Below are 9,897 nucleotides of genomic sequence, written 5' to 3'. Positions count from 1 at the left end.
CTAGTGTGGTATGGTATATGCGATATGTGGTGGAGGATTGGGATTTGTGTGTGTAAGGTCACGGTTCTGTTCATAATGGAAAGACATTAAATTCTTAAGCAGCACGGGCAGCTGCAGGTGATTAAAGAATCGATCTTCAAATGATTAAGGAAAATGGTATTGCCAACCATAGTGATTCGACGGGGGTATATGTTCCAGTAAAAGGGCAATGTGATGTAAACTGATAATACTTCGGTAGTGTTGCGGCATTTGGGATCGACTGTTGATATCTGAGTTTGTTTGATGGCACAGGGAAACTTTAGAATACCTTTCATGGGATGATTGGGTACTTGAGGTGTGATATGTATTCGTACGGTGCAATTTGGGATCAGGTATAGTGATTTGTGTGCTATATGGAGTTGGAGACTAGGAGTTCTCGTGTTCAGGCTTTGCAGTTGTTGTAAATCGTGTGTATCGGCACCGTCTAGCGGTTATTGGGAATTAGAGGTCCGAGTGGATCTTTCTTTGCTTGGTATGCCAAATTTTGGATATGATATTGGATTGTAGGCTGGTTGTCTTAGTGTTGGGTTATTCTAGACTATTGTGCTACGGGCTAGGCCGGAAATGCCACGGGTGGAGCGGCAAGGTGCATTGGATTATGTTCTTGCAGAGTGGTATATATTTCAAAAGATCCAGCGGACGACTGAGAAGGATTGCTTTCCTTAATGGGGCATTCGTGATGGATGTCAGTGCAGAGGTTTCTACCATTGATTCAGTTCCGGTATTGAGTGACTTTTCGGATGCGTTTCTTGTGGTCGGGCATGTCGCCGGGCGAGGTTGTGGAATTCGATATTGATTTGGTGCCGGGCACCGTATCGTACGGCTCCGGCAGGAGTGGTAGTAGTGGAAGGAGTAGCTTCAGGCTCTTTGGTTATGAGTTCGTGGGCAGGCTGATGTGGCTACGTATTTAGCTTGAGTTAGCTTGGTTAGTCTTGAGTTGTATTGTTGAGGGACAGGTAGATTCGATCGTTATTGAACTTGTTAGTGATCTGGGGAGATCTATGAGTTGCTTTTTCTGTGCTGTGAGGCGTTATGATTTGTTGGTTATGGGCACACGTGGTGCAGATCTATTGGGGAGTCATAGTGGAAGTCGAGCGGGAAGAGTAATCGGATATTGCTCGGTAAATGGAGTGTGGGTTATGACCTATCAGGTGGCGTGTCATATGTTGTTTATTTCACCGTGGGTGCAATGAATTGCCTTGGTTTCAGACATCAAATTGTGTGTGGCTGTCGAATTTTGATCATAGTGTCTTGAGGTGCTCCACGTGTAACAGTGTCTGGATAGGATCGCGCATTGACCTTTCGGGGTAGATTCAGGTGTTCTATTTCTATGATGTGAGACGGGGTCTTAGCCTTGTGTTGTGATGATACTGATGAGCTTGAAGTACAGCTCTTTTGTTTGAGCTATTTTCATGATTTGAGCATATTCAGGTTGTTTCGTGTTGGTACGCGTATTATGCAAGTTGTTGCTTAGGCCTGTATTGAGGTATCATATCACCAGAGTGGTGTGTTGGATTCGAGGTGATCCTTAAAGTCATTTATGAATACGAATAGAATTGATTGCAGCTTGTTAGAGAGATAATATCAAGGTATGGCCCGAAAATCCGTTGTGATGTTAGTCAAAGGGAAGTGGCTTCATGAATGGTTGATCTGAGGAATGGTTACGGTTTATCGCGTGTTTCATTTGTTGTTGGCAGTATATGGAAGTGTTGGAATAAGACTTTAGCTAATAAAAGGTTTTCTATCGATATTTGGTTATTATGGGCAATTGCTGTAAATAGAGGCTATCGTTTCGGGTGTTTGGATTATGTGGTATATCATATGATTTTACCTGAGGTTGCAAGTACGGGTTATTATAGCTGGTTCGGGTTTATTCTGGGTATAGATGTGAGGTTCTGATATTGTGTATGATTTCGGAAAGTGCAATGTGGTTCTATGGTTTATGGTTTAAATGGACTGTGAGATTTCAGCTATATTGTGTTGTCGGACCTATATGAGATAGGGTGACGTGAGATCACCCCGGGTATATGCTTGGTAAAGTTATTCAGCTGTTGGTTAGCTTCTAGGACAACTCTGGGTACGCTCGAGGACGAGCGTTGGTTTAAGTTGGGGAGGATGTGACGACCCAACCCGTCGTCTCATGTATTACATCCCCGTTTCCCCATTTACTGCTTCTTCATGTCTCATTATCAGCAACGAGTGAGTTATAGTTGAATTGAATTGGTTTGGATAGGAAATGAGACACTTAGTCTCTTTAAGGAAGGCTTAAGTTGGAAAGGTCAACCGGACGTTGACTTATGAGTTAGAAGGCTCAGATGTGATTTCCGGTAATTCGGTTAGCTTCGGGAGATGATTTGTGACTTGGGAGTGCGATCGGAATTGATTTTGGAGGCCCGGTATAGAATTAGGCTTGAATTGGCGAGGTTAGTATTTTGGCGAATTCCGGTGGATGGGTGAGAATTTGATCCGGGAGTCGGAATGGAATTCCGAGAGTTGCTGTAGCTTCGTTAAGTGATTTTGGATATGTGTGCAAATTTTCAGGTCATTCGGACATCGTTTTGTCGGGTTTTTGATCGAAAGTGCATTTCGGAAGTTCTTGAAGAACTTAGGCTTGAATCCGATGTGAACTGATGATTTTAGTGTTGTTAGGTGTGTTTTGATGATTGGAGCAAGTTTGAATAAGGTATTAGGATGTGTTGGTGTTTTTGGTTGAGGTCCCGGGGGCCTCGGGGTGAATTCGAGTGGTTAAACGAGGGTTTTTGGAAGTTGCTTCAGGTTTGAGATTTCTATCATCTGGTATTTCCGCTTCCGCAGAAATGGACCGCAGAAGCGGGTGGAAAAGCGCAGAAGCGATCTTGTGTTGAATTGATGAGTTCCGCATAAGCGGACCCCTTTTCGCATCAGCGGGTCCGCAGGTGCGAGAGAATAGCCGCAGAAGCGGTCTTGGGTAATCCGCAGAAGCGGAGAATATGTCGCAAATGCGGAAGTGGTTAGTTAAGTGAGAAACCGCGTAAGCAGGGAAATGGACGCAGAAGCGGTCCCACATAGGCGGAAGCGGGACCGCATAAGCGAAAATCGCTGTAGGCAGAAGGGGTTTTATAATATCATTTTCATCCGCGAGGGTTTATTTCCACCATTTTTACACGAGCTTGAGAGCTATTAGACGGATTTGAAGGAGGATTTCGACTAGGTGTGATTGGAGGTAAGTCCCTTGACCCAAATACATGAAATTTTGCTAAATTTAACATGGAAATTGGTTGAAATTCATCAAAAAGGGGGTAAAGCTAGGGCTTGAGAATTTGTAATTTTGAAACGGAATTTGGAGGGTCAAATGGACTCAGATTTTGGTAAAATTGATATGTATGGACTCGTGGCGAGACGAGGAATCCGGTGATGTAAATTTCGTAATTTTTCGAGAAGTGGGCCCGGGGCTCGGGTTTTGACAACTTAGTGAATTTTGGTATTTTTCGAGTCTTTTCGATTGGGTTATGTTTCTTTAGCCTATTATAATGTATTCGTTGTGGTTTTAATCAGATTCGGCGTGCGAAGAGGTTGATTCGAAAGGCAAAGGCATAGCGAGCTAGACTTGTGGCCGGCTTGAGGTGAGTAATAGATGTAGATGATGACCTGAGGGTTTGAAACCCCGGTATATCACATTGTGACGCTATATTGAGGCGAGACACGTACTCTATGACGAGCGCGGGGTCGATTGTGACTGGGGATTGTGACCTAGTCCGTTCCGATTGATGTTCGTACTGTGTTCTTGACTAGAAATTGTTTGGTAATCATCCTACTTGGATTTTATGAATATGTTTGGGGCTTTGTGCCTATCGTTTGCATCCTTCAGGGATCCTTATCACTGCTTCCATGATGCTTAGCATATTTCATGATATCAGTCCTGAATTAGACACTGCCTCAAAATATTTAGTAAATAAATAAAAGTTTTAAACACTTAGCTCTATAATTCCTAATAATTGAAACTAAAAATGAACAATTTGACTGTGCCCGAGTGGCTTGCATGCATATATATATCTGGACTGAGTGTGGATCGGGCTTCACGCCACAGCGAATGCTACGATGATATTGCGCTTGGGCTGTAGGAGCCCCTCCGGAGTCTGAACCCCCACAGTGAGCGCGGGTACCCAAATGGATCGGGCTGCGCGCCGCAGCGGTCATGTGCATTGCATTGCATTCATGCTTTTATACCTAATTGTCTTACTTGTCCTGGTATTGTTGTTGTTCCACCGTTTTATGTGCTGAATCGCTGATTATAGCTTTATATTGTAATATTTTGGAATTTCTTACTTTCAGCCATTATATATGTTTATTACTCACTGAGTTGGAAGTACTCACTTTACTCCCTGCACCTCGCGTGCAGTTGCAGGTATCGTTCACCCGGTAGCGGGTTATTAGCGGATTGAAGGTATTGTTATTGTAGCTGAGTAAGGTGACCGCCAACGTTCGCGGCACCGGATGTTGTCCTTTTGTTTTCCAGAAATTTTACTTGTATATATTTATTGGCCTGTAGTTGTGTTAAGGTTTCCTTAGATGCTCGTGACTTGTGACACCCCGGTCGGGTTGTGTTGGGTTGTAAATACTGGTTATTATTGTCATTAAGCTGTATTTATCCATTCATTTATGTTTAATAATTGCTAAAGTGAAAGGATTTGGGTTAGTTGGTTGGCCTTGTCTTCACGAGAGGCGCCATCACGACCGGGATGGAAATTGGGTCATGACACATTTCTTCTCCAAATCTCTGTACTTAACATGGTATCAGAGCGTAGATTCTGGTAGATCGTCTCACCCGCTTTCGATCGATGTTAGTCTTTTCAATTTTCCTCGAGTTTTCGTTTTGATTGCTTTTACACTGTATTAGGGTTTTGGTTGGAGTTTCTCGGATAATTTCGTCGTATTATTGCTTTTTTCTACTGGATTTCAAGTTACTATGGATGTTTTGACCGGACCTGGGTGATCTATTCGTCTTTTTCGTTTCTCGAGCTAGGGTTTTCTCGTCGGTATCTTGCTGCGCCGCCAGAAATTCTGTTCACAAAGGCTATTCTCTTTTCGATTGCAAAAGAGGGGGGTAAATCAGCTTCTTCTTCATATCTCATAAGTTTGTTGATTGTTTTTTTGTTTGTTGTGACATTTTCCTCTCAATGACGAACGATAATCCTACTGTTACATCTTCTTTTTCCTGTACTGCACCTCGTACTGTGTTTCATGAGGATGACTTTACACATCCGTCTCATCCACTGTATGTGCACCCATAAGATGTACTGGGAACCTCTTTAGTTTCCAGTCCATTTGATGGAACCTGCTATGGCAGCTGGAGGAGGAACATCTTAGTTGCTCTCTGCATTCGCAATAAACTTGATTTTATCAATGGTACCTCCACAAAGCCACCTCCTGCTCTCCTTTGGCGCGCCAGTGGAAAAGATGTAATGATCTTGTGGTGTCATGGTTGGTTAATTCTATGTCAAAAGAAATATCTCGTAGCGTAGAGTATTCTGAGTATGCTAAGCGTATTTGGTGTGAATTACAGGAGAGATATGGTAAGGCTGATGGGCCAGAGTCTTTGAGCTAAAGAAAGAGTTAGCACATATATCTCAAGGGTCTTTAGACATAGCTTCTTATTTCAACAAAATCAAACAACTTTGGGATGAGATAGCCTCTTATAAGGTCAGAGTTTGTACTTGTGGGGGTAAAGCTGTTGAGGATGAAGAGCAGAAGCTTTATCAGTTCCTTATGGGCCTGAATGATACCTACATGCAAACTCGCAGCAACATTCTAATGATGAAACCCTTCCATCTGTTGGAAATGTGTACAAGATCTTATTATCTGATGAGAAACAAAGGTAGGTGTCTTCTACCTCTCAATTCTCCATACAATCTGCTTCTTTCAATGTTGGGATTTCTAAGCCATCATTTCCCTCCAAGGTTTCTTTTGAGGCTCCCACGACTTCTCTTGTCTGCAAATACTGCAAGAAACCTGGACATTCTATAGATAAATGTTATAAGTTGCATGGATATCCTCCCAATTTCAAGTTCAACAAAGGGCCTCCTCCTCGTAGAACTACTGCACATGTTGAGCTTGAATCCTCTGGTGGTTCCTTTGTGCCTGGTGGTTCTGATGATCCAGTTGAGCATGAGGAGTCATCTGTGATACCTGGCCTTACCAAGGATCAATACTCCCAGCTAATGATCTTATTACAACAATCCCAAATCTCTGCTTCCCCACATTCTCCACCTCTCTTGGCTTCTGCCAACTTTGCCGGTAAGCTCATGCCTTATGAGGGTGTTTCTTATGGAGCTTACATATTGTCTAGTGTGAATGGATTGTTTGGATAATAGACTCTGGAGCTACTAATAATATGACTTCCATTAGGAGTTTGCTTTTTGACATAATTAATGTTCATGTTCCCTACCTTGTCTCTCTCCCAAATGGGTACAAAGTAAAAGTTACCAGTGTTGGTTCTTTAGCTTTATTCCCTGACTTAATCCTTCATAATGTTCTTTACATCCCTAGTTTCAAACATAATCTCATATCTGTCGAAAAGCTTTTGTCTCATTGTGATGATGTTGTACAGTTTACCAAGTCTGCTTGCACTTTTCAGGGCCCTTCAGTGAGGAAGCCAGTGGTGCTTGGTAGACTGGACGATGGACTTTACAAGTTGTTTCAGCATATGACTTCTCCTATTGATTCTGTTAATGTCAATTCTTGTTCTTCTGTTGTTTCTTCTTTATCTGTAGTGTCTAATAATGTTGTTATTGACAATTCATCTGTAAATACCATGGTTGATTCAAATAAAGTGAATAATTCTGATGTTGTTTGGCATTATAGACTTGGACACATTCCCTTTTCCAAAATGAAAGTTTTTCTGGCCTTGATAATGGATTGTCTTCCAAGTAGTCTTTCACATGTCCCATTTTCCCCTTAGCAGGACAAACTAGGCTCCATTTTCCTGATAGTTCTATTCAGTCTACTCATTCTTTTCAACTTATTCACATAGATACTTGGGGTCTTTACTCCACTCCTACTCACTCTGGTTCCAAGTACTTTATTACAATAGTAGATGACTAAACTAGGGCTACCTGGACACATCTGATGGGGGCAAAGAGCAATGCGTTTGATTTATTAAAGGCCTTTATTTCTATGGTTGAAACACAGTTTCAAACTAGAGTTCAGACTGTGAGAAGTGATAATGCTTTAGAACTAGGATCCTCTTCCTCTGGTTCTCTTTTCTTTTCTGAAAAAGGGATCATTCATCAAACCTCTTGTCCTCACACTCCACAACAAAATGGTGTAAGTGAAAGAAAACATAGGCATTTTTTAGAGACTGCCAGGGCTATTTTGTTTCAATCTCATCTCCCTAACAAATTCTAGGGTGATTGTCTCCTTACTGCCACTTATCTGATAAATAGATTCCCTTCACCTCTCCTTAAGCACAAGAGTCCCAATGAGTTACTTTTTGTCAAGGCTCCTGTATACACTCACCTTAGATCTATTGGGTGTCTTTGCTACTCAATTGTGCCCAAACCCCTTAGAGATAAATTTCATCCTAGGTTTGTCCCATGTGTTTTCCTTGGATACCCTTTTGCCAAAAAGGGCTATAAACTTTACAATTTGTCCACTAAATCTTGTTTTATCTCCAGAGATGTGACTTTCCATGAACAAATTTTCCCTTTTTCCATATCCTCTACTCTCTCATCCCCTATCTTGCCCTCTCCTCTCATTCCTGGCCATTTCTCTGATGATTCAACTTCTCATTTATATCATTATGTTCCTGTTTCTTCTTCTCAATCCTCTACTCCTCCTTCTTCTTTCCCAAGTTCCCCTAATCTCATTTCCTCACCTTCTCCTAGCTCCTCTTCCCCTTCTGTTCTTCCCTCTTCTCCTCCTCCACTCAGGAGATCCAGTAGGCCTCATATTGTTCTCGCTTATCTTCAGGATTTTGCATGTCCTACCCTTTCTCCTTCTGTTTTTGTCCTTGTTTCTTCTAGTTCTGAGTCTGTTTCTTTCAATGCCACCACTTCACAACTCCACATTCCTGAATCTTACACTTACTCTCAGGCTACTGCTGTCCCTGAGTGGCAGAATGCTATGAGAAAGGAGTTTGAGGCTTTGGAGGCTAATAGAACTTGGGATATTGTTGAGTTAGCCCTGGTAAGAAGCCTATAGGTTGCAAATGGGTATACAAAGTAAAGTATAGAGCTGATGGGAGTTTGGAGAGGTATAAGGCCAGGTTAGTAGTTAGGGGTGATACTCAGGTTGAAGGGGTTGATTTTCATGAAACTTTTTCTCCTGTTGTTAAAATGTCTACTGTGAAGTCTTTGATCGTTGTGGCTATCAAACAATACTGGACTTTATTTCAACTTGATGTTAATAATGAATTTTTACATGGGGATGTTGATGAGGAGGTTTTCATAAAGGTGCCTCCTAGTCTATCTGTTCCTTCCTCCTCTTCTTCTTCTCCTCCTTTGGTTTGCAAGCTACTCAAATCCCTCTCTGGTTTGAGACAAGTTTCCAGACAATGGTATGCTAAATTATCTCAGGCCCTTTGTTCTAGAGGATATTCTCATTCTTTAAATGACTACTCCCTATTTACTAGGGGTTCTGGCTCTTCCTTGGTCATTTTAGCTGTGTATGTGGATGATATCATTCTTACTGGGACTGACTTGTCAGATATTTCTTCCTTGAAGGGTTTTCTGCATGAACAATTCAGGATTAAGGACCTTGGTTCTCTTAATTATTTTTTGGGAATTGAGGTTCTCTATTGTGATTCTGGGGTACTTCTTCCTCAGAAGAAGTTTATTCATGACTTATTAGAGTCATTTGCTTCTTCTGCTGTTGTTTGTCCCCTTGCTATCAATGAGAAATTAAAGGCTTCTATTAGTGATCCCTTGCCCAAGCTTGAAAAGTATAGATGTTTGGTGGGCAAGTTGAATTTCTTAACACACAGAAGGCCTGATATCAGTTTTGCAGTTCAACATCTTAGCCAATTCTTGCACACTCCTTGTGTCCCTCATATGCAGGCTGCTTTGCATCTTTTGAGGTATTTGAAAGGGACTTCTGACTTTGGTCTATTCTTCAGTGACTCTCCTGATCTTTCTTTAAAGGTGTATGTGATAGTGATTGGGCTTCTTATGCTGATATTAAAAGGTTTGTCACTGGTTTTTGTGTGTTTCTTGGTGATTGTTTGGTGAACTGGAAATCCAACAAGCAGCCTGTGGTCTCTCTTTCATCTGCTGAAGCTGAATACAGGACCATGAGTAAAGCTGCTGCTGAGGTTACTTGGCTTTCAAGATTGCTATCTGATTTCGGTCTCCCTTTTCCTCTCCAATTCCTTTGTATTGTGACAACCAGGCTGCTTTGCACATTGCCCGCAATCCAGTCTTTCATGAGAGGACTAAACATATAGAGCTGGACTGCCATTTCGGCAGAGGCAAGATTGGTGATGGGCTGATTAGCTTGGATCATGTGTCCAGCGATGCTCAAGTTGCTGATATTCTTACCAAGGCCCTTCCTAGGCCTGCTCATCACTTTCATCTTCACACGTTGGGGGTTCTTTCACCCTCCAACTTGAGGGGGGCTGTTAGAGTACTAGATAAAGGCTGATTTTGTATTTGGGCCATTATTATAATTAGAATTGGCCCATGTTGTGTTTGTTTGTAATTGGGTCACCGAGTCAAGGCCCACTATTTATAAGAGACTCTCCCTATTGTAAAGAGACAAATTTTTCATTTTTACTCAATACAAGATATCTGCTTCTCTCGAAGCTTCTCTCAGCTCATGAACTTTATTTTAGTTTTGTCATTTCTTCTCCAAATCTTTGTACTTAACAGTTGGGTTCTACTCCAT

Source organism: Nicotiana attenuata, chromosome 7, assembly GCF_001879085.1.
Source record: "Nicotiana attenuata strain UT chromosome 7, NIATTr2, whole genome shotgun sequence".
Lineage (NCBI taxonomy): Eukaryota > Viridiplantae > Streptophyta > Magnoliopsida > Solanales > Solanaceae > Nicotiana > Nicotiana attenuata.
This window is presented reverse-complemented; position numbering follows the sequence as displayed.